This window comes from Dasypus novemcinctus, chromosome X (genome assembly GCF_030445035.2).
Source record: "Dasypus novemcinctus isolate mDasNov1 chromosome X, mDasNov1.1.hap2, whole genome shotgun sequence".
NCBI lineage: Eukaryota > Metazoa > Chordata > Mammalia > Cingulata > Dasypodidae > Dasypus > Dasypus novemcinctus.
Window position 1 is genome coordinate 99,083,590 of NC_080704.1, and position 24,592 is coordinate 99,108,181.

At 38.2% G+C, this 24,592-nt stretch overlaps 1 long non-coding RNA gene and 1 pseudogene across 2 annotated transcripts in view; one reads left to right on the top strand and one right to left on the bottom strand.

Annotated features, from left to right (window-relative positions):
* Positions 1 to 6,476, bottom strand: part of LOC131277202 (uncharacterized) — an 80,163-nt gene extending 73,687 nt beyond the window's left edge. For both annotated transcript variants that reach the window (XR_009184369.1, XR_009184370.1), the window contains exons 1-2: positions 6,252 to 6,476; positions 5,805 to 5,967 (exon numbers count right to left, since the gene is read on the bottom strand). This is a non-coding gene — a long non-coding RNA (uncharacterized lncRNA). The remainder of the gene's footprint in view (positions 1 to 5,804; positions 5,968 to 6,251) is intronic.
* Positions 6,477 to 13,301: 6,825 nt separating this feature from the next.
* Positions 13,302 to 13,877, top strand: LOC105744539 (large ribosomal subunit protein uL6 pseudogene; annotated as a pseudogene).
* Positions 13,878 to 24,592: the final 10,715 nt, after the last annotated feature.

Genomic DNA, 24,592 nt, shown 5'->3' on the forward strand with positions numbered 1-24,592 from the left:
GAAACAGAGAACTTGAACAATATGATAAACAAGTTAGGCCTAACAGTCATATACAGAATGTTGCACCCAAACTCAGAAGGTTATACATTCTTCTCAAGTGCCCATGAATCTTTATCCAGTATACAACACATGTTAAGGCACAACACAGCTCTCAATAAATATTTAAAAATTTGAAATTATACTATGAACCTTCCCAGATCACAATGAAATGAAACTGGAAATCAATAATAGACAGAAAGACATAAATTCACAAATTTGTGGAGGTTGAACAACACTCCCCTAAATAATCAGAGGGTGGAAGAAGAAATTGTAACTGAAATTAATAAATACACTGAGATGAACAAAAAAGAAAACACAACTTAACAAAACTTATGAGATACAGCAAAGGCAGTCCTGAGATGGAAATTTCTAGCCCTAAACACCTAGATTAAAAAAGAGGAAAGAGCTAAAATCAAAGATCTAACTCAACAACTGGAGAAATTAGAAAAACAGCAAACCACTCACAAAGCAAGCAGAAGAAAAGAATAAAGATTAGACCAGAAATAAATGAACTTAAGAACAAAAATTAGAGCAAATCAAAAAACTCTGTGCAAGAAGTTCTAGCTAGAGAAATTAGATGAGAAAATAAATAAATAAATGGTACGCAAATAGGAAAAGAAGTAAAACTCTGACTATATGCAGATGACATGATCCTATATTTAGAAAATTCTGAAATGTCTACAACCAAATTACTTGAGCTAATAAATGAGTTCAGTAAAATTGCAGGATACAAGATCAACACACAAAAACAAATAATGTTTCTGTACCCTAGTACTGAACAAAGAGAGGAGGAAATCAGGAAAAAAAATTTCATTTACAATAGCCAAAAATAAGACTCAAAAACATAACAATCAATGTAAGCAAGGAAGTACAGGACCTATATGCAGAAAACTACAAAATGATGATAAACGAAATTTTAAAAAAGGGGGGTGGAGAACAGTTGTGGCTCAATTGATAGAGCATCCACCTATCGTATGGAGGGTCCAGGGTTCAATACCCAGGGCCTCCTGACCCATGTGGTGAGCTGGCCCACACTCAGTGCTGCTGCATGCAAGGAGTGCCGTGCCATGCAGGGGTGTCCCCCACATAGGGGTGTCCCACATGCAAGGAGTGCACCCCACAAAGTGGGTCACCCTGTGTGAAAAAAGCGCAACCTGCCCAGGAGTGGCAACACACACAAGGAGAGCTGACACAGCAAGATGATGCAACAACAAAAAAAGTGACAGTTTCGGTGCCGCATGACAAGAATGCAAGCAGACACAGAAGAACGCACAGCAAATAGACACAGAGAGCAGACAATGGGGGGAAAAGGGAAAGAAATAAATAGAACTTTAAAAAAAAAAGAAATCAACAAAGACCTAAGCAAATGGAAAGACATTCCGTGTTCACAGATTGGAAGAATAAATATCATGAAGATGTCAATCCTACCAATAGTGATTTATAGATTCAGTGCAATAACAATCAAAATTCCAACAGCCTACTTTACAGAAATAGAAAAGGCAATCCCAAATTCATTTGGAAGAGAAAGTGCACCCAAATAGCTAAAAGTATTATTAAAAAAAAATAGTAACATGAGATGAATTCCACTGCTTGATCTTGAAACATATTACAAAGCTACAGTGGTCAGAACACCATGGTATTGGCATGAAGATAGACACATCTATCAGTGGTATGGAATTAAGAGTCTGAAAATAAACCCTCACCTTTTTGGCCAACTGGTTTTCAGCAAACCTGCCAAGTCCATGCTAAAGGTCAAAACAGTCTCTTCAACAAATTGTGTCAGATGAACTGGATATTCACAGTAAAAACAATGAAAGAGGATCTTTATCTCATTCCCTACACAAGAATCAACTAAAAATGGATCTAAAATCTAAATATAAAAGTCAGGACCAGAGAACCACTAGACGAAAACATGAAGGAACATCTTAAAGACCTTTTGGTAGGTGATGGATTCGTAGACCTTACACACAATGCATGAGCAACAAAAGGAAAAATAGTAAATGGGACCTCTTCAAAATTAAACACTTTTCCACCTCAAAGGGTTTTGGCAAAAAGGATAAAAAGGCACACAACTCAATGGGAGAAAATATTTGGAAATCACATAACCAATAAGGGTTAATATCTTTGATATACAGGGAGATGCTTCAAGTCAACAATAAAAAGACAAACAACCCAATTTAAAAATGGGGAAAAGACTTGAATAAACAGCTGTTTGAAGAAGAAATACAAATGCCAAAAAAACCAAACATATGAAAAAATAATCATTGTTACTAGCGATTAGGGGAATGCAAATCAAAGCTACAATGAGATATCATTTTACACCTATTAGAAATGGCCACTGTTAAAAAGACAGAGAACTGTAGGTGTTGAAGAGGATATGAAGAGCTGGAACAGTTATTCTCTGTTGATGGGACTGTTTGGCATTCCCTAAAGAAGCTGAATAAAGATTGGCCACGTGACCCAGCATTACTACTACCAGGTATATACCCAAAAGAACTGAGAGCCATGACGAACAGACATCTGCACACCGATGTTCATAGTGGCATTATTCACAATAGCCAAAAGTTGGAAACAACTTAGGTGTTCATCAGCTGAAGAATGGATAACCAAATTGTGGTGTATACACACAATGGGATATTATGCAGCTCTAAGAAGAAATAAAATCAGTAAGCATATGACAATAGGGATGAACCTGGAGGACATTACATTGACTGAAGCAAGCCAGACACAAAATGACAAATACTGCACGACTGTGCTGCTATGAACTAAATATATTATGTTATTTCATGGAGTTAATAACTTGAATATGGGTAACCAGAAAATGCAGTGAGGTTAGAGAACAGAAATCTGTGGGATAACTTGGGCAGAATTGGTAAAAAAAAAAAAAAGGTGGGTGTTAATCTTTGGAAATAATTTGAAAAGGTGAAAGCCCAAGATAATGTTTGCATCTAACAGTACTAGTATGTGGGTGTGAAAAGGGTTTAAAGGGGAAGTCTGAGGTCAAGTATAATACTAAAAGGAAAACTAGGACCCCTCGAGAGAATTGGTGGCTCCCAATGGGTGAGGGCAGTCAAGTTTGTCAAGCCCTCAACATTTTTGCAAGTATCTCTGAATATGGTCCTTCAAGTAATGAAGACTGATTGTCATGGTAGACCCAGGGGGAGGGGGAAAGAAGTGTTGAATACATGGAATCAGTGTTACTGTGGGGCAATGGAAGTGTTCCACAAGATCATGCAATGATGGACATAGGCACGTTAAATTTCACCAAAAATGTAAAAAAGCCTATAGGCTAAAACATAAACCATAATGTAAAATATAAGATAACTAAAAATTTAGAAAATTGTATAGTCTAAAATATAAACAATAATGTAAACCCAAAGGGAACCATGTTTGAAAGCTATTGTTTCAATATCTGTACATCAGCTGAAGCAAATATAACATGAACATGTAAAAAGATCATTGCTGGGGAAGGGACAAAGTGTTTGATGTTGGATATGTGAAAGTACCATATATTGTATATGTGAATTACTGTGATCTAAAACTTATGTGAAGACAAACTTAATAATTAGGAATAAGAAAAAGAAAGGATGTAGACACTGAGGAAGAAATGGAAGAAATTGCCTTGCCACTGTACATACAGGGTAACACCTATAGCAGTGATGAAAGGCAAAATGTCAAAAACAAAACTTTTTCATTTTTTTCATTTTTTTCATTTTTTGATACACCAATTTATATTTCCTTTATTTAATTTCTCTAAATTACTATGTATTCTATATCTAACCTTTAAACCCATCACTATATTCCATTTTACTATTAATGGAATCTGGCAATATATTGGGCTTCCTTTTTGAAGAAGTTTTGGACTACACAGAGGTTCAACTATGGTAGGAGAGAAGCACTTGTGAAGTATTATTTGTGGGGGGCAAATGGCTGGGAGTTCTCCAGGGCAGGTACACAGGGTACATAGAAAGGTTTGGATATTTTCATAGTGGTTTCACTTGGAAATAACAGCTGAGAGAGTGCTGAGTTCCTGGCCAGGGGAGCTCTATCACATTCCCCAATGGAACAGCAACAATCCCCCAAGTGCAATGGCAAAGACCAAAAGAGATGGATGCTCTGAAGATGAACTCTTGATACTGATGGCTCCGATTATGAGCCTGTGTGCCTGAAATATGAACTAGGCCTGAGCTGCGAGTTGCCTAAGAGTTACCTCCTGAGAGCCTCCATGTTGCTCAAATGTGACCACTCTTTAAACCAAACTCAGCATGTAGATGCATTGCCTTCTCCCCAGCATGGGATATGACTCCCAGGGATGAGCCTTCCTGGTGCTGAGGAATTACTACCAAGCACCAGATGATAACGTAACTAGAAAAAGCCCTTGAATCAAGGGGTCAACCAAGACTGGCAGAATATCTCAGCCTACATGTAATATCAGGTGTTAAAAACTGCTTTTTGACTTTGGATAAAAGGAGAAAATGGAAAGGACAAGTGAGTTTACATTGCTATCAGTCTCCAAAAAAGAGTTGGGAGGTCATCAGAGTGGTGATGCTTATGCACGCTTCAGCAGGGTACCAGAGACAGCCAAGGTAGATGGAAATCCAGGCGCTGGTTCTCCTGAGGACTGCAAATACCCACAAGTTCTATGATCATGGCAGATGGCTCTGGAGTTCAAGGCCATGTCAGTTGGCCCTACTTTGGAGTTTGTGTTCCTGAGTGTGATGGAGTTGGACTCAGATATGACCTTTCCACACATGCCTCTTCTGTTACTTTTACTGGACTTTTGGTTGGCATTTGGGTTGGTGTATACTCAGGAGACCTGAATCTCTGGACTACCCATGTGACCACCAGGCCCAGGGCCTCAGCAGACTTGTGGCTCCTACCCTCTGGTTTCTTGAACTTGCCCTGGCCAGCTGACAGGGAGGTGAAGAGGGCCAACCTCCACACCAGGGAGCCAAGAATGCCTACAGCTGCAAGTAGGAGAATTGCGTCCATCATCCACGTGGAATCTAAGCCCCCTCTTAATGTAGAGGGGGACTAGACATAACCATCCCAGGTTCCCAGGATGGAGAAATAGAGTATGGATTAAAGTGGACTTACTGGTGTTCTTCTGGGGAACTATTGTGATTAGTATGGGAAGAAATTGTAGTAGTGATATGGAGAGGGTGGCAACGGTGGCTGCTGATGGTAAGGAAATGGAAGAAGAGATATGGTGTGGGGCATTTTCAGGATTTGTAGTTGTCCTGGGCGGTGCCACAGGGATGGATTCTGGACATTATGTGTCCTCTTGTGGCCCACTGGGTGGACTGGGGGAGAGTGTGGACTACAATGTGACTACAATAGACTTAACAGATATATAAATATAGAACACTTCACCCAACAGAAATGGAATACACATTCTTCATTAGTGCACCTGGATCATTCTCCAGGATTGACAACATGTTAGGTCACAAACCAAGTCTCAATGAATTAAAAAAATATTGAAATCATACAATATCTTCTCAGACCACAATAGAATGAATCTATAAATCAATAACAGAAGTACGGAAAAATTCACAAATAAGTGGAAAATCAATGATGTACTCGAGCATCCAATGGATCAAAGATGAAGTCACAAGGGAAATTGGGAAATAGACTAAGGTGAATGAAAATTTAAAAACAGCATATCAAGACTTACGGGATGGAGGAAAGTCAGTACTGAGAGGGAAATTTATAGTTCTAAATGCTTACATTAAAAAGGAAGTAAGATATCAAAGCAGAGACCTTACCTCACAAGAGAAAAATCTATTTCTCCAGAGTCTTCTCTGTAGACATAGCAGATAGTTCTAGGTCTCTGGCTTCAATATGCTCAGGGTATTACTTGAAGTGGTGGAGCTTTCCAGGGTCTCTTTTTTCTGGTTTAGTTGATTTTTATTCATCTTCTTATTCATCCTGCGGTAAAAGACTCATATAGTTGGTGTTTTGCCTCTTAGGGTTTCTCAAACATCCTCAAAGTGCTAATTTTACCTTCCTAATTCTCTTTGACCCCTGTCAGGGCAACAGGGTGAAACCAGAAGGGCATTAGTTTGGGAAAGAAGGATAAAGACTGGATGGGAAGGGAAATTTATGAGTACAGCAGGCTGAGAAGATGGTCTGTGCCAGACAAGAACAGTGTAGATTCTTGAGTGTGGGATAGATGGGGAAGAAGAAGAGGACCATATATAGAATCATCTGACCTTTTCTCTCTTGGAATTATGTTGCCAGAGTATCTTCCACTTCTTCCTCCCTTTAGTGCTTGGTGTTCATTGTTTGATGCTCGGTGTTGATTGTTCTGTATCTGTTTTGTTTCCCATCCACCTCTGCCATGGCACTGTCAATTGTGGCCTAACTGGGGGCTCCTGATCTCCCAGTATGTTGGTGCCCAGGACAATGAGCAGCCACACCCTTTAGCTTTGATTGTTCAACAAGGCACTTCCTCAGCCAATGGTGGTTAAGGAGGGCTTAGATATCACAAAGCACCACTCCTGACAGCTACATGTTGGAGGGAGGATGCTAGGGAGCTCAAGATAGGACTTGAGCATCACAAAGCACTATTCTAGACACTTCCATGGAGGAGGGGGAAATGATGGGGAGGTCAAGGTGCTCTGGTTGAAGAAAGGGAGTGTCTCCACAACACCCCCTGAAAAAGTTTTTCCTAAATGACCTGCCACTCCTCTTCATCTCCCAGGGTTCAGTTCTGGAAGCACACATGGCAGGGAAAGGACGTTTTCTGCAAACCATTTCCTGTGGACACCCCCATTCAGTGGTTCTTTCTGTTGACACCCACACTTCACAATTACCTATTATTTTGGATATCTTACCTAAAATCACTCTAAGGTAATGTGGCCACATTTAAGTCTCCTTTGATATGTGAATTATCCCATTTCCCACCTACACATTTCTCTTCTGTGCCTTGAAGACCATTAACTTCTAGGCTACTATCAGGGAACTTTTCCATCTACTTCTTTTCTCCACTTTCCATGAGGATCTCTTCAGTTTTCTGTGGCACAGTATGAAATCACTGCCTTCAGGCTGTCACAGCTTCAGTGAATAATTTTTCTACTGGGTATCCTTGTCTTGTTTCAAATATGGAGGCAGTGGAGGGAGAAGGAGTTCATCTTAGTGGATATAGTTACCACATGTGGGAAGGGGCATATATTCACATGATGAAATTGTTCTGGTTTTTTGCATGCAGGAAAAAACAAACTAAGACTAAGGAGTGTATTCATGGTGGGAGATATTCAAGTTTTTACTAGAGATTCATTCTGTCCAGTGCAAGAAAAAAAGAAGGGCATTCAAATTAAGGGACAAAATTAAAACTCTTACTCATAGACTACATAATAGTCTATGTAGAAAGTTCTACCAATCTAAAAAAAACACTTCTACAGCTAATAATAACTGAGTTTAGCAAGTTTGCAGAATGAAAGATCAATACACAAAAACAAATTCTGCATTTATGCATCATCAATGAACAATAAGAAATTGAAATTAAGATCAGTGCAGGGAAGTGGATTTGGCTCACCTGATAGAGCATCCACCTACCACATGAGACATCCGGGGTTCAAATCCAGGGCCTCCTGACCCATGTGGTGAGCTGGCCCACACGCAGTGCTGATGTGCACAAGGACTGCCCTGCCACGCAGGGGTGTCCCTAATGTAGGGGAACCCCACACTCAAGGAGTATGCCCTGCAAGGAGAGCTGCCCCATGTGAAAAAAGTGCAGCCTGCCCAGGAGTGGTACCACACACAGAGCTGATGCAGCAAGATGACGCAACAAAAAAGAGACGCAGTTTCTCAGTGCTGCTGACAAGAATACAAGCGGACACAGAAAAACATACAGCAAATGGACACAGAGAGCAGACAACTGGGGGGAGAAGGGAGAGAAATAAATAAAAAATAAATAAATCTTTAAAAAAAGAATAGTGCAATTTAAAGTATACTTAGATAATGTGAAATACTTTCTATTTTCATAAATCTGATAATGTGGGGAGCCTTGCAAAGCAAAACTCTCGGAGGCCTGCGAAACAGGCTCCAAGGTTCACAGAAAGAATGTGGATAAAGAAGAAAGTGCACCTGGAGAGACTGGAGATAAAGAAGGAGGCACCCTTGGGCAAGGTTATGTGTTGATCAAAGCTATGTTGATTATGGATAATGAAGTCTAGGAAAACTGTGTTATCAAAAGGCTAATAAAAACAAAGAATAACTCGTGTATTTGTAGTGACCTAGAAACAAAGCCTTCCTGTGAGAACTGCTGAATGTACTGTTTGTACTTAGGGTATAAAATAAACTGTAATCGGGTGGACACACGTAGCAGCTGTTGCACTTCTGCAGCTCCTCACAGCCCAACTGATCCCTGCTTTTTTGTGTCTTTCATTTCCCCATCCCCTCACCTCCCCCTCCTCAGGACTGCACAGACCCTGTTCAATTGCGACTGCACAGTGTGGGTTGCAACATGATAAGAGATGCAAAAGATCTGCACACTAAAAACTACACAACAACATTGCAGAGAGAAATTAATGAAATAATGAAATAAATTGAGATGTATACCTTGATCATGGGTTAGAAAACAATATTTTTAAGATGTCCATTCTTCCAAAATCCATCATAGATTCAACCCTTTCCTAATCAAAATCAGAAAGGCTCTTTTATAGAAATTGGCAGGAAGATTCTAACATTTGTATCAAAATGCAAAGGATGTAGAAGAGCCAATAAAACTTTTAAAAAATCGTAACAGGGAAGCGGCTGTGGCTCAATCAGTTGGGCTCCCATTTTCCATATGGGAGGCCCTGGGTTTGCATCCTGGGGCCTCTTTGTGAAGGCAGGCTTGCCCACACACCGCGCCTGCAAGCACTGCAGAGCACCTTCCTGCGTGCAGACCAACTCAGCAAGGTGACGCAACAAAAAATGTGGTACAGCAGCGCTCAAAAAAATGTATTCACCAAATGCAATGAATGTCCCATGATGATGAAAGAGGTTGTTGATATGGGAGGAGTGAGGTGAGGAGGGTGGGAGTATATGGAGACCTCATGTTTTTTTAATGTAAGATTGAAAAAAAGAAAGAAAAAAAACAAGAGAGGCAAACAAAAACAGAAAAGAGAGCACAACGAGTGGAACAGAGAGCAGACAGCAAGCAAGCCACAAAGGGGGAGGAAGAGGTTTTTGTCTATTAATTTTATTATGATCTATTCTCCTACTTTATTTTTTTGTTTTGTCAGTGACAATGTTAGAAACTAGTGCAGCACTGTTATAAATAATTACATTCTGGCAGAAGGTTTGCCCTCATGCACAACTGAGCAGAGTCAGAGAGACAGATAAAGCAGATACAACCCCCAGATATTGGTTCCTTTGAGGGCTAAAGAGACCCATGGGAGTTATGGTCATGGCCGATGGGGTTAACTACCAGGGCAGATGGCCCCTCTTTGGAAATGGTGTTTATGTGTGATGAATCTGGACTCAGATGGGATCTCCCTTCATAAGACTTTCATGCTAATGTGCTGGAGGTGCAGTTAATGTTGGGGTTTAAGATATATTTAGGGGATTTGAATCTCTGGACTGACAATGTGATAGCCAGGTCCTGAGCCTCAACAGACTCCAGCACCTACAATCTGATCTATTGGACTTACCACACTCAGCTAAGATGGAGTTGAAGAAGGACAACCACCACACCATGGAGCCTAGAGTGATTACAACTGAAAATGGGAGGATTGCATCCAGCATCCAGGTGGAATCTGACCCTCCTCTTGACATAGAGGTGCAATGGACACAACCAATCCAATGTCCACATAGAAGAGGTGGCATTGGATTGGGAAAAGTGGACATAATGGACAAAGGGTATGGGGAAAGGCAGGAAGAGATGAGAGGTGGAGGCGTCTTCGGGACATGGAGCTGCCCTGGATGGTGCTTCAGAGGTAATCACCGGACATTGTAAATCCTCACAGGGCCCACTGGATGGAATGGAGGAGAGTATGGGCCATGATGTGAACCAATGTATATGAGGTGCAGAGGTGCCCAAAGATGTACTTACCAAATCCAATGGATGTGTCATGATGATGGGAACGAGTGTTGTTGGGGGGGGGGAGAGGGGGGGTGGGGGGGGGGTTGAATGGGACCTCACATATATATTTTTAATGTAACATTATTACAAAGTCAATAAAAAAATAATAATAATAATTACATTGAAATTTGCCTCTACACCTCCCTGCACCACCATCTGAGAAGCACTTCCTGTTTTACCCATATTGTAGATTCAATTATCTTTCCAGCATCTCCAGGACTCTAGATAGAAAGTCACTATCAGAAGTTAATTCAAAGATAGAGAAACTGAGACATGCAGTCTACATGAAACTCCAAGGTTAATCCACACCATGTCTCATCCCTCTTACTGATGTATATTCCAAGAACTTTTTTTACTTTCTTTATAAAGAATAAACTGTTTGACATTTAAAAATCATTTTATTGATTTCTATTGCCTTAATTAAATTATAAATTTAAGGAAATTATAATGCCAAGAAGAATGTCATAAAGCCAATAATAGATATGCTGGCATAAAAAATGATTTCTACCACTTCATGCATAACCCACCTTACTACTGTGCAGTTTACACTCTATTGGGGAAAAAAGCTCCTCATATTTACCATGATTCACTTTCCTTTTCCCAACTAATGGCATTTTCGAATATTCACACTTTGTAGATACTGACATATTTGAAAGACATTTAACCTTGGTTAAAGACTCTTTACATTTCTTACTGCCAGTTGCATAAACATTTAAATAAATTAGATAAAATAAGCCTTTTATCCTGCATCAAATCCATTATGTACTTCCTTTTACATATGAAGGTTGGATTTTAAAAGTTAACAGTTACATGTTAAAATGAGTAGATATATATTACATTCATTTTCTTCTTGTTTTACTTTATTCACAAATATGGTTCTGTATATATTTTTAATTCAATAAATTGACTTAAAGCTACAACAAACTTAGAAATTAGTAATTACCTCCAGCCTTTTCCATCTGTTTTAAGAAGAGAAAGCAAAGTACCAAAGAGCAAAACTTTCACTGAAAGACATAATCACATTCCATGATATGGGAAAGGAGGTTTGGTAAAGATTTAATGATTACCTGATATGAAGTGGACCCATATTTAAGCATACAGATTCTACAATAGAAATATGTTGACTTTGATGGATTTTATCATTGTGCTTTTGCCTACTTTCTATCATTAAAGTTATAAGTTTTAAAGAGAGATTACATTCTCTGGGATTCAGAATTTGGTTGGTTTAAGAAGTGAACTCTAAGTGTATTTGAATTTCTAGCTGATTACAGAAGTCCCTCCTGTTTGGAAGACAAAAAGCATATACAAATTTTAATATTCTGATAATAGTCATTAAGTAGTCTTAATAAAATTGGTTCTAATGAGAGATGAATATATCTAAGTCAACAGAACAGCACAACATCCTAGATACATAAAATACAAATAAACATACTACTTGTCAATAAACCTTCAAAAATGAAACAACTATATAATGGGCAGGGGCCAGGTGACAGAAAGCCTGAGCTACTCCTTCAAGCATTTATTTTACTATCATTAGAGTTGATACATTTGCTTCTTTGCCATTCTCCAGTTGTCAGAGTGTGCGTGGGAGGTGAGATTTACCAGAACTCCCTTACCTATCTCTTCTGACACCAGTGACTGATCACTGCTGAATTTCTTTCAGTTTTCAAGAAGTTGCCTTTCTTTATGCAGGGTATGTGTGAGCACACATGCATGCACCAAATGTAAAAATACTCATTTCTGGATTTATGACCCAGTGCTAATGCGGGTCCCATTAATTTTGGCAGTGGAAAACAAACACTATATAATATTTATTGTATACATTTATGGATTTTTAAAATCAACATTTGGGAAGATTGGTTAACACTGAAATTGTCACTCCACTACTTTTAATTTATGCTTAACAAACAGTATACAAAAGCAAGTCCTATACATTTCATGGAAGTTATCAGGAAGTATGTGTTATGGGTCTCTGTTCATGTCATAGTAGTTGTTTGTTTTAAGAAAATCATTCACTTTTATGGTTATATCCAAGAGAGATTGTTTCCAGCATTGTTATTAGAAAGAATAATAAAATAAGAACACACTTGAATTTTCACAATTTAAAAACTCCAAATTCATCACTAAACATTTTTAAACCTTCAGAAATATTTTGCTCACTCAATATACATGATGATGACCTCATTCCAAATGCTTTACTTTAAATTACAATAGAATTTTTATTTAGTAAAGTACATGGTAGCTTACAGATACTATCATGATCTAAAACATGAATCCTGAAAAATTATCTGTGTTTTTTACATATTCCCGCATTTATTAAATATAACTAGACAGTGTTCAAATATGAATAAGATATTAAGACTTAGGATAAGCCTTTTCCCATTAGCATGTTATTCAAATGATACAAGGCCTACTGCTTTTCTGGTGAGAATGATAGTTAATGACTTTGTACAAGCTAATTTGAAATTAGACCCTTAATTTTCATTCTTTTAATTACAAAGCAGCATTATAAAATTCATACCAGAATAGTTCACAAAGTCTGCAACGAGGAAGCTTTTATGTAAAAACACATTGTATAAGCTTGGTCAGTCACCATGAGTGGGGGAATTTTGCTGAGCAAGTCATGGAATTATTAGAGGATGCTGGCATAAAGAGAAGTGCAGATCAGTAAATGAAATAGAAGATAGAGAGGAACCAGTAAAGATACTGTATTTTTAATAGTTGAATGTAGCTTATTAGCATTCTTGCTTAACAGTTCAGTGTTAGTAAACACCTGAGGAAATGACCTTTCATTTCAGCATAAAAGAAATGTAATTATAATTTATTCCAACTGAGCTCTTTTTCAATAATATGGGATCCTTTAGATTTGCCCATGAAGAGATGGTTTTATTGATAAGCTGGCACTAATGATAAATTAACTCTTCATAATAGCAATATTGTTGCTATTGTTAGAGAATGAAGAGGAGACATTTAAGAATAGCTGTGTCCTTCAGGAGAATAAAATAATGGGGAACCTATACTAGTAAAAATTTCATCTTTTTATAATGATATTTACAATATCTATTTCAAAACGCACGTTTGTAAAAAATATCGTGACAGTCAAATTTTCTTTTAACTGATAAAATGAATCGTACTAACAGCCTCCTTCTTCAATTAAAATATTATTGCTTTCTTTGCCACATCTGTCTCAAGAATGAAGACCATTCTCAGCAACCAGACTATAGACATTCCAGAAGATATCAACATCACCCGGAAGGGACACAAAGTTATTGTGAAGGGCCCCCAGAAGAAGCCTCCAGAGGGGCTTCAATCATATCAGTGTAGCACTCAGGTTTCTTGGGAAGAATAAGAAGAGGCTTCGAGTTGACAAATGGTGGGGAAATAGAAAGGAACTGACTACAGTTCGCACTACCTGTAGTCACGTACAGAACATGATCAAAGGTGTTACACTGGGCTTCCGTTACAAGATGAGGTCTGTGTAGCTCATTTCCCCATCAACGTTGTTATTCAGGAGAATGGATCTCTGGTTGAAGTATGAAATTTCTTGGGTGAAAAATACATTCACAGGGTTTGGATGAGGGCAGGTGTTGCTTGTTCGTTTTCTCAAACCCAGGAAGATGAGTTAATTCTTGGAGGAAACTATATTGAACTTGTATCAAATTCAGCTGCTTTGATTCAACAAGCCATATCAGTTAAAAACAAGGATATAAGAAAATTTGGGGATGGTATCTATGTCTCTGAAAAAGGAACAGATCAGTATGCTGATTAATAAAATCTTAGAGTTGTGCAGTAGTGGAAACAAGATGTCAAACCTATTTGTGATATTTTAAAGATGCAATAAAATTCATCTTTAACTTGAAAAAAAAATAATACTATTTCATTTCCACAAAGAATTTATCTATTAAGATATTAAAAGCAGACACTTTGCCTAAAACAGACTTCATCCCTACATAATGGAATACATAATAAGACATGTATATTAGTCGTAGCTCTGACAGGAAGAGAGATGTCTGGGATATTAAATTTTCAAATCTTCAGATTACATCATGCCGCCTGCTTCTGTACGAGGTACTTATACAGCACATAGGAGACACTGGACAAATGCACTCTTTGTTCTAGGTGCAATGATGGCCCCACCTCTCTGTATACACTCAGGATAAACAGAGGGTTGGATCATATATGAATGAAATTGGACCTTTATATACCCACTCCTCCTCCTAGTTTAGGGCCCAGATAAGAAGGGTGACTTCTTGGCTCTTTTCCCTGGAATCACTCACTGATCTTGTCTCCTCCCTTTTCCCCACCCTCAATTCTTAACACTCTGATAGTGAGAGGAGGGACAGACTGAAAAAATTGCCTGAAAATCCTAGAAAAGAACTTGTTTAAGTTGCCTCCCATGCTCCCTTATGTTCACTTGGCTTTACAAAAAATGGAGTGTGAAGGGTGTCTCGACATAGAGAAGTCTCATCTTACCACACTTTTCACATGAGAGCACCCTTGAGCTTTTACTTCTTTGTTTCTGTACCAAGAATTCTACTCTTGAGAATTATCTGCTTTTTATCTATGCTAAAATTATTCCATCTAGAAGATGGTTAGGGGGAATCTTTCACCTTTCTGAGCAATTAGAATGTGCCATGAAAAATAATTAGGACTAAAAGTATAAAGCAATTAGACACCTCTTGTTGGAGTTATCCTTCTTTATTCAGGACACATAGCCTATCTAACACTTTATTGACCTGGTACATATAAAGTAGCAGGAAATGAGATTTTGGAGTTCTAGCTACACTTTTATCATCTAGTTGTTTCTATAAAATAAGTTATTTATTTTCTCTATATAACAGTACATATTATGGTCCATATTTGGAAAAATACCAACTTGTTAATTGGTCTGGCTTTTGGAGAACTAGTTCTGCAGCCATCTCTGACATGCAAATTTTTTCAATCATACACTATTTCAATCAACACACATTTACTTAGCACTGACCACCAGCTACATGTATGGATTCAAAGGTGATCTCTACCTTCAAAAAAATTTGGTAAGTAAGGTAGACACATTACATAAATAACTTGTAAATAAGGAAGACTGTGATACATATTAAGAGAAGTAGAGAGAAAATGAAATGTTAGAAAGAAGAGCTACCATTCTGGAGGAGAAGGAAATGCTATAGGGAAAAGGTAGGATTTAAGGAAAGTTGTGAAATATATGTAAGATATCTTGGTAGAATTTCACAAATACAGTCTAATCCAGTTAAAATAAATATCTGGTTTGTGTACGCACAAACTCAGCATTGCCTTGGAACTTGTTAGAAATACAAATTCTCAGGCCCAATGTCAAATTTACTGAATCAGAAACTCTGGGGATTGGGACCAGCAATCAGTGATTTCTCAGCCCTCCCTTTGATTATAATGCATGCCAGAGTTAGAAGACCACTGATCTAATCAATTAGTAAGCTTATATTTGTTGAATAACTTAGGAACAAGGCATTAAATAGACACATGGGAAATAAATGTATGAGATAATTATTCTAAGCCAAACTCAGGAAATAAATGCACTACCTTCTCCCAGCTCATTCCTGGTGCGTGACGTGGCTCCCGGGGATGAGCCTCCCTAGCACCAAGGGATTGATACCAAGCACGACCAGTGATCCATTGGGGAAAAGACCTTGACCAAAATGGGAAGCATCAAATACAAAAGAGATTTTATAGTTAAGAGATTTCAAAAGGAGTCCAGAGGTCATTCTAGAGGTTACACTTATACATGTCTCAGGCAGATATTACTAACTGCCACTATGAGCAAAGCTTCAAATAGGGGTGATCCTGAAAGCTCTGGAGCCATTGGTACTCTATAGGCAAGGCACACAATTCCTTCAAATCAGCACCCCATCAGTGGGCTTTGCCTTGGAATATATGACAACCTATTTCCACAATGTAACAGAGTTAGAATCATTTATAATTTCCTTACAAATGATTCTTCTACCACTTTTATCTGTTCATATACTCATTGATCCCAGAATCTCGGAAGAGTTGTGGCCAATACCTAGTCAGTAAACTCACCCAGGACAACTAACAAAATGATGATGATGGGCAACACCTATCCCAAAAAACAGAGAGTATCTACAACTGCAAACAAAACAGTTCCTTCCATCTGCTCCAAAAGATCTAAGTCCCCTCTCAATCTGAGGCAGAGTGGGCATCACCATCCCCAAATACTCAAGGTTGAGGAATGAACAAACTAAGAAGGGAATACAGCCATGGACAAAGTAAACTTATTAATATTGTAGTAATGGAAGAATATGTAGCATTGATATAATGATAGTGGTTACCAGAGGTCCTGATGGGAGGTTGCAGACAATAATAGGTGGAGCATAGGACATTTTTAGGGCATTAGAATTAAGTGTAAACCACAGTATAAACTATAGACCTTGGTTGGTAGCAATGGTTCAATATTTATTCGTCAATTGTAACAAATGTACCACACATGTAAGATGTTATTAATAGTGAAGGATATAGGAGGGGGAGGGGGTGGGTATTTGTGAATACCTTGTTCTTTTCATGTAACTTTTCTATAATCTAAAACCTCTTTTAAAATAAAGTTTATTATATTTTTAAAAAAAGAAACTTATATTTGAGGCCCGGCCAGACATTGCCCTATGTGTCTATTCTTTTGGCCTTTTATTTGTATCCTTTACTATAAAAAACTATAATTATAAGCATAAAAAATAAAATAACAGTAAAAGATAGAGTTATTCTTTGAAACATTTTAATAGAATTAGAGTGGTTCTCTTACCAGACACACAAAAAAAAGAGCCTAACAACACAAAGTTATTGCTAGGGTCCAAGAGATTTGTGTTAGGGACCAAACTCCAATATGACAACAGTGATAGAGATTACAGAGACCTACTTGAGTGCAGAGTCCCAGGGTTACAAAGGTGAATTATACTAATTTATATCTATTCACTTTTGCCCACATGGATATTACCATATTTTTGATACAGATGGTAATTAATATTGAGAAATCAGAAGATGTACTGGGGCAGGGAGCTGAAAACAAGAAAAATTAGAGCTAAGCAATCAGAATTTAAAGCCAGTTCATGAGCCAGGATTCAGGGAACTATAAAACAAACAAACACAGATGGACACTGTATTTATCCTGCTTGCAGATTGTTGAACGTCCATGATTTGTGAATTCACAGGTCTGGTGAAATCTGGAAAACGTTTGGCAAATAACCTCAGTAAAACTCCTGGCTCACTGCAGCCAAGTGAGTGGGAAAAATGTACCCTGGGAGGAGGAGGGTTCTGGCGGAGGGTGAAGAGTGGTTTCTTTTCAGTGAGCTTGGCCAGCTGAGACTCCTTTGAATCTCAAAAAAGACCCCAACCAGCAAAGAAGTGGCCACAGGCAGAGGGGAGGCGGGGAGGGGGGGGGTGTTCTGATCAGGCAGGCTGTCACACGCAGCCACCCTGGGAGAAAGGAATTAAGTCAGTGAAGGGACAGAGACAGGCACTAAACCACCCGGGCTCCAGCAAACTTAGAAACCCAACTGGACTGAGAGAACGGGGTGGGAAGAGCCAAATAAGCTTTTGGAAGGATATTTATCCTGTGGAGTGGGTGTAGCTCAGTGTAGGAATTCTTGCCTTGCACATATGAAGTCCCTGGTTTGATTCCAGGTGCATCCTAAGAGAAGGGATCCAGAAAGTGATCACTGAGTAATTAGGCACTCAACTGTCACCTTATGACAGGAAATGTATGAACAGAATTTTTTTGTTAATGTTTTAGTTTTTTTTATCTGTTATTTTAAATACGTTTTATTATTTTATTTGCTAAAACCGGGTACCTCACCTGCAGAGGGTAGACTGCAGAGAGTTTGACTGATGAGTACTGGTAGTCTGAAAAGGTCCCTAGGGGGCCTAAAAGGGAAGTTGGTTTTTCCTAGGTTGTTTTTGTTGTTGTTGTTCTGTTTTTTGCTTCTTGGTATTTTGTCTTTTCCCTTTCCTTTTTCTCTTTACTTGTTTTTTCTACCTGTTTTATATATTTTCTTTCCTTCATTTTCCCATCTTCTGTCTTCTGTTGCTTTTCTTTCATGCCACCTCTTCTTGTTTGGTCTTCATTTTTTCTTTAACTCTTTTCTTTTTTCTCACCTCTTCTCATCTTTCCAGCCTCTTAACTCTTTCTATTTTTTTCTATTTAGTACTTTGTTTCATTTTTTCTATTCAACCCATTTTCTTCTTATCTTTTGCATTTTTTATGATTTTTTACTCATATTATTTATTTTCCTAGCTCTTGTACAGTTCCTCTTCTACCTTTTATTTATTATTATAACTATTATTCTTTTTCTCTTTTTTCTTTCTTTCTTTTTTTTTTTCTGGCCTTAATATTTTTTTTTCAAGAGAACACAGACAAATGCAAGGATATAGAATAAGAGGAACCAAGGGTCAAAAGGTATCTTACCACAAAAAAAGCAACAAAAGAAAACCTTAGAGTAGAAAGGGAAGCTAACCAACTGAATAAGCCAATCAAGATAAACAGATGCCTACACTAACAAAAAGTTACAAGCTATCCTAAGTAACAAGAAGACATGGCCAAGAATAACAAACAAATTAACAAAGAGGAGGAGATGCAGAACATGGAACAACTGATTAGAGATGTCCAAACAAATATCATGAATCAATGTAATGAAGTGAAGGGAGAGATAAAGGATATTAAGAAGGCACTGAGGGAAAATGTTAAATAAATTGTAAACATGCACTAAAAGGTAACTGATCTGATGGGGATGAATGGCACAATGCAAGAAATCAGAACTATGATGGAAATATATAACAGAAGATTTGAACAAGAAGAGGAGAGAATCTGATATCAGAATCTGAAATCTGATTTCAGTACATCTGAAATCATACCAATGGTAGAACAGATAGATAAAAAGATAGAAAAAAATCCAACAGGGACTCATGGATGTGATGACAACATGAAACACACAAACATGCACATTATAGGCATCCCAGAGAAAGAAAAGAAGGGAAAGGGAGCAGAAGGAGTGTTGGAGGTAATTAGGGCTGAAAATTTCCCAACTCTTTTGAGGGACATGGATGTACATGTTCAGGAAGTGCAGCACAAGCCAAGCAGTACAAATCCTAACAGGTCTACCACAAGACAAACACTTATCAAATTTTCCAATGCTCAAGACAAAAAATACTGAAAGCAACTAGAGATAAGAGATCCATCACATACAAGTGAAGTTTGATAAGATTAAGTGCTGATTTCTCACCTAAAACCTTCTTGAAGGCAAGAAGGCAGTAGTATGACATAGTTAAGGTGCTAAAGGAAAAAAAACTGTCAGCCAAGAACACTGTATCCAGCAAAGATGGAATTCAAAAATGAGAGAGAGTTCAAAATATTCACAAACAGAAATTAAGAGAGTTTGTCAACAAGAAACTTGCCCTTCAAGAAAATAATAACAAGGCCTAGAGCAACTTTGTGCCTGGGAATTTCCTTCTGTCAGCCTTCATGTTACTCAAATGTGGCCAGTCTCGAAGCCAAACTCAGCATGTAAATGCAATGCCTTCCCCCCAGCGTGGGACATGACACCCGGGGATGAGCCTCCCTGGCAACGAGGGACCACTATCAACTACCAACTGATGATGCAACTGGAAAATGACCTTATACGGAAGGTTCAATGCGGATCAGCAGAATATCCATGTCTACATAAAATACCATGACTTTAAAATGCTGTTTGACCTAAAGTAAGGGGGAAATGGAAAGGAGAAATGAGTTTATATGGCTACGAGTTTCTAAAAAAGAGTCTGGAGGCTGGCAGAAGGTTTGCCCTCATGCACAACTGAGCAGAGTCAGAGAGACAGATAAAGCAGATACAACCCCCAGATATTGGTTCCTTTGAGGGCTAAGGAGACCCATGGGAGTTATGGTCGTGGCTGATGGGGTTAACTGCCAGGGCAGATGGCCCCTCTTTGGAAATGGTGTTTATGTGTGATGAATCTGGACTCAGATGGGATCTCCCTTCATAAGACTTTCATGCTAATGTGCTGGAGGTGCAGTTAATGTTGGGGTTTAAGATATATTTAGGGGATTTGAATCTCTGGACTGACAATGTGATGGCCAGATCCTGGGCCTCAACAGACTCCAGCACCTACAATCTGATTTATTGGACTTACCACACTCAGCTAAGATGGAGGTGAAGAAGGACAACCACCACACCATGGAGCCTAGAGTGATTACAACTGAAAATGGGAGGATTGCATCCAGCATCCAGGTGGAATCTGAGCCTCCTCTTGACATAAAGGTGCAATGGACACAACCAATCCAGTGTCCACATAGAAGAGGTGGCATTGGATTGGGAAAAGTGGACATAATGGACAAAGGGTATGGGGAAAGGCAGGAAGAGATGAGAGGTGGAGGCATCTTCGGGACATGGAGCTGCCCTGGATGGTGCTTCAGAGGTAATCACTGGACATTGTAAATCCTCACAGGGCCTACATGATGGAATAGAGGAGAGTGTGGGACATGATGTGAACCAATGTATATGAGGTGCAGAGGTGCCCAAAGATGTACTTACCAAATCCAATGGATGTGTCATGATGATGGGAACGAGTGTTGTTGGGGGGGGGGAGAGGGGGGGTGGGGGGGTGGGGTTGAATGGGACCTCACATATATATTTTTAATGTAATATTATTACAAAGTCAATAAAAAATAAAAAAATTAAAAAAAAAAAAAAAAAAAAGAAACACTAATGGGAGTTCTGCAGGTTGAGGGAAAAAACAGGAGACAGAGAGTTGGATGAGAGTGTAGGAATGAAGACTATTGGTTAGAATAGCTAAATAGATAAAATAAAGAGAATTAAAAACAACATATGACATATACAAACCTAAAGAAAAAATGGTGAATGTAAGTACTGCCTTGACTGTAAGAACACTGAATGTTAATGGATTAAACTCTCCAATCAAGAGACACAGATTGGGAGAATAGATAAGGAAATATGACCTATCTATATGCTATCTACAAGAAACTCACCTTAGGTTTCTTCCTCCTAATGGAATTTGCCATTTTTACCTCTGCTCCTCCAGCCCTGTGCTGCAGTAGCAACTGCTGTTTCTGTTATACCTCTGGATGTCAACCATGATGCCATAGCCATCCATTCCATTCCAAAGTCACTTCTGTCCTTACTTGTACACCAATGTATTACAATGTCACAAAGAGCACCTCCTTGTCCTTTCAAGTTTTTAGAAAGGCTCTAGTGCTAGAGATCTTTTATTTAACCTATCTTTCAGTGCCCACCACCACTACCCTGGGCTCCAGACATCCAGCACAGGACAGATCTATGTGTGCTCTACTCAACCACATGTTCCCCGATAACATTGGTCATTTTTCTCTGATCAAACCAGTTTACCTCAACAGTATATCAGAGTTAGTTCCCTTCCACCTATTAAACTGAATTTTTGGTCAAGAGAGGGCTATTATTTTCTCAAAGCTTGGGGCAGGAGTCTTAGTGCTTGGGGCACATGTAACAGGCTAATGTGTCAAATTGACCAGGTAATGATGCCTAGTTGTTTGGTCAAGCAAGTACTGGGCTAATTGTAATACAATAACACTTCATGGGCTTTAATCATTGGTGAGTTGATTGCATACATGACTGAATACATCTACAATCATCTGAGGAGATTGCCATCAGCAATGAGTGATGAATCATCCAAACAGTTGAAGGACTTAAAAGGAGAAGTGATTTCCTCATTCAGAAAGAGAATTCTGATCTCTACCTCAGACAACTAACATCTCCTGGGGAACTAACTGAGGACCTTCTTCAGAGTCCCTGGCTTGCAGCCTGCCCTGCAGAATTTGGATGTATGCATCCCCATGGTTGCATGAGACAATTTTATAAAATCTCATACTATTTATAGATATCTTCTCTTGCTTCTGTTTCCCTAGAGAACACTGACTAACACAGGCAAATATCAATTTCAACTTTCCCAGTTACTGTTGCTCCCATCAGAATCCTTGATTCCTCATTTAAATAAATTCTCAATGGGCCTGCACTGCTGGGCATTCACATATGCTTGGATATGTCTGAATTCACAATAGGTAGTAACACAGTTTAACCCCTCACTTCACGATTCCAGCTACACTTGAATAGCTTTTCAATTAAGAAAAAACTGTGAGAAAAAAATGAGAGGAAGGATATGAAAGTGATTTGAAAATTGCAAAGTGCTTTGCAAAGGCAACATATCAATAGTTCCTTATTTTTGTTTGTTTGCTTAATGGAATCCATATCCATGGGGGAATTGAAGGCATCAAATAGGATGGTCAAAAAAAAAGATAGGAATGATTACTTGAGGGAGAAATCAAATTGATAAGCACATGGAGAATAATTCAAAATCTATGTGCTAAATAAAATTTTTGTGGGCCAATTTGAATGCAATACACGCTTGCTAAAGGAACAGAGGCAAAATTGGGAAAATGGTCTTAAACTCCCAACAAAGTAGTTACACTTGACCCTAATACCTGAGGCAACAGAAACCTAAGTAAGCCTATGAAGCACAGAGATTTATAAAGCTTGACTCCAGAGCCCAACTGCTTGGGTTCAAATCTGAGCCCTGCTCCTTATGAGCTCTAAGTTAATTTTGACAAATCACAAATTTGACATCAAAATTCAGTTTCTTATTTAAAATAAATTGGAGTTATAATAGTACCTTATCCCCCATGATTTTTTTCAAGTGTGATGGGCTAATACAAACAGGTCAGGCACATGGTAATTGCTCAATATGAATAAATTTTACAATTCATCAACTCATGTTTTGTATTTCACAAAAGCAAATTCAACAGGGACTATAGATTACCCAAATTTCACTAAAGCAGAAACACAGGGACTTGCATTTTTAAGTTAGGTAGACTTTGGTGAATGTTACCTGTACTTATAGTGAAAATTTCTTTATTTCTTACTTTTAAGCCATAATTAGGATGTAATCTAGAATACTCAAGAGGCTTAAACAACTCATAGTATATAAAATAGCTCATTTAACCTTTAGCTGCAAGTATGGGCAAAAAGATACATGATCGTAGGACAAGATCAAGAAAAAAGAGTTGATATTAAAATGACTAAAAATCTCATTTACAAGAGTAAGTGCTGACCTGTCATTGGAAACAATGGAGTTAAGAAGACGACAGTGGTATGATGTATTTAAGATATGGAAAGAGAAAAACTGCCAGGCAAGAATTTAATATCCAGCAAAAACTGTCCTTCAAAAATTAGGGTGACTTCAAAGTCTTCACAGACAAACAAAAACTGATGGACTATGTTAACAAAAGACAAAAATTACGAGATACTAAAGGGGAGGGCCTTCATCCTGAAAGGAAAAAATAGGCTAGAGTATTGGAGAACAGGGTAGAAATGAAAATTATTAGGAAAGGTAAATTAAAGGGTAAAAAAGACAGACAATATAATGATATGACAACAGAGAGTCGGATGACAAAATGGATGAAGTAATGCCTTTATAGTAAAAACACTGAATGTCAATGGACTGAATAACCAATTAAATGACATAGACTGATATAATGGATAAAAAAATATGAGCCACCTATAGACTGTCTACAACATAACTACCTCAGATGTAAAGACACAAGCAGGTTAAAAGTGAAAGGTTGGAAAAAGGTATTCCATGCAAATTGTAATTTAAAAAAAGAACTGGAGTAGCCCTCTCAATTAGAAGTAGAGTGGGCATCACCATCTTAAAATCCTCAGGACTGGGGAATGAACAAGGGACTAAAGTAGACTTACTATTATTCTACTATAGACTTATTATTTTCTAGCAATGGAAGAACTCTTATCATTGATATAAAGGCAGTGGCTGCCATAGGTTCTGAGGAATGGGCGAGGGAATGATAGGTGTAATATGGGGAAATTTTCGGGACATTGAAGTTTTCCTGCCTGACATTGCAGTGACAGATACAGGCTATTATATATTTTGCGATAACCTACAAAATTGTGCAGAACAAAGTGTAAACTATAACATAAACTGTAACCCATAGTTAGTAGCAATGCTTCAATATGTGCTCAGCAATTTTAACAGAAGTACCACACTGATGAAGGATGTTGTTGATGTGGGAAAGTGTGGGAGGGGTAGGAAGTGGGGCATAGGGAACCCCTTATATTTTTAATGTAATATTCATGTAATCTAAAATTTCTTTTAAAAAAGTTTAAAAAAACAGAGCTGGAGTAGACCAGATAAACATAAAATAACAATATTATAGTATATGAACAATAACTACTCAGTGCAACTGACAAATTCTACCTGTGGTCAGTATTCTATAATATTTTTCATACAAAATATTTTAAATTAAGAGGGCTGAAGAAGAGATATATTTTTGGATACTTCATTTTTCTTTAACCCTTTTTTCTTCATACTCCTTAATTAAAATAATCTATCTGGATCAATAATGATTTAGCATGACTACTGTTGAAAAAGATTTTTACTTTTTCTGCC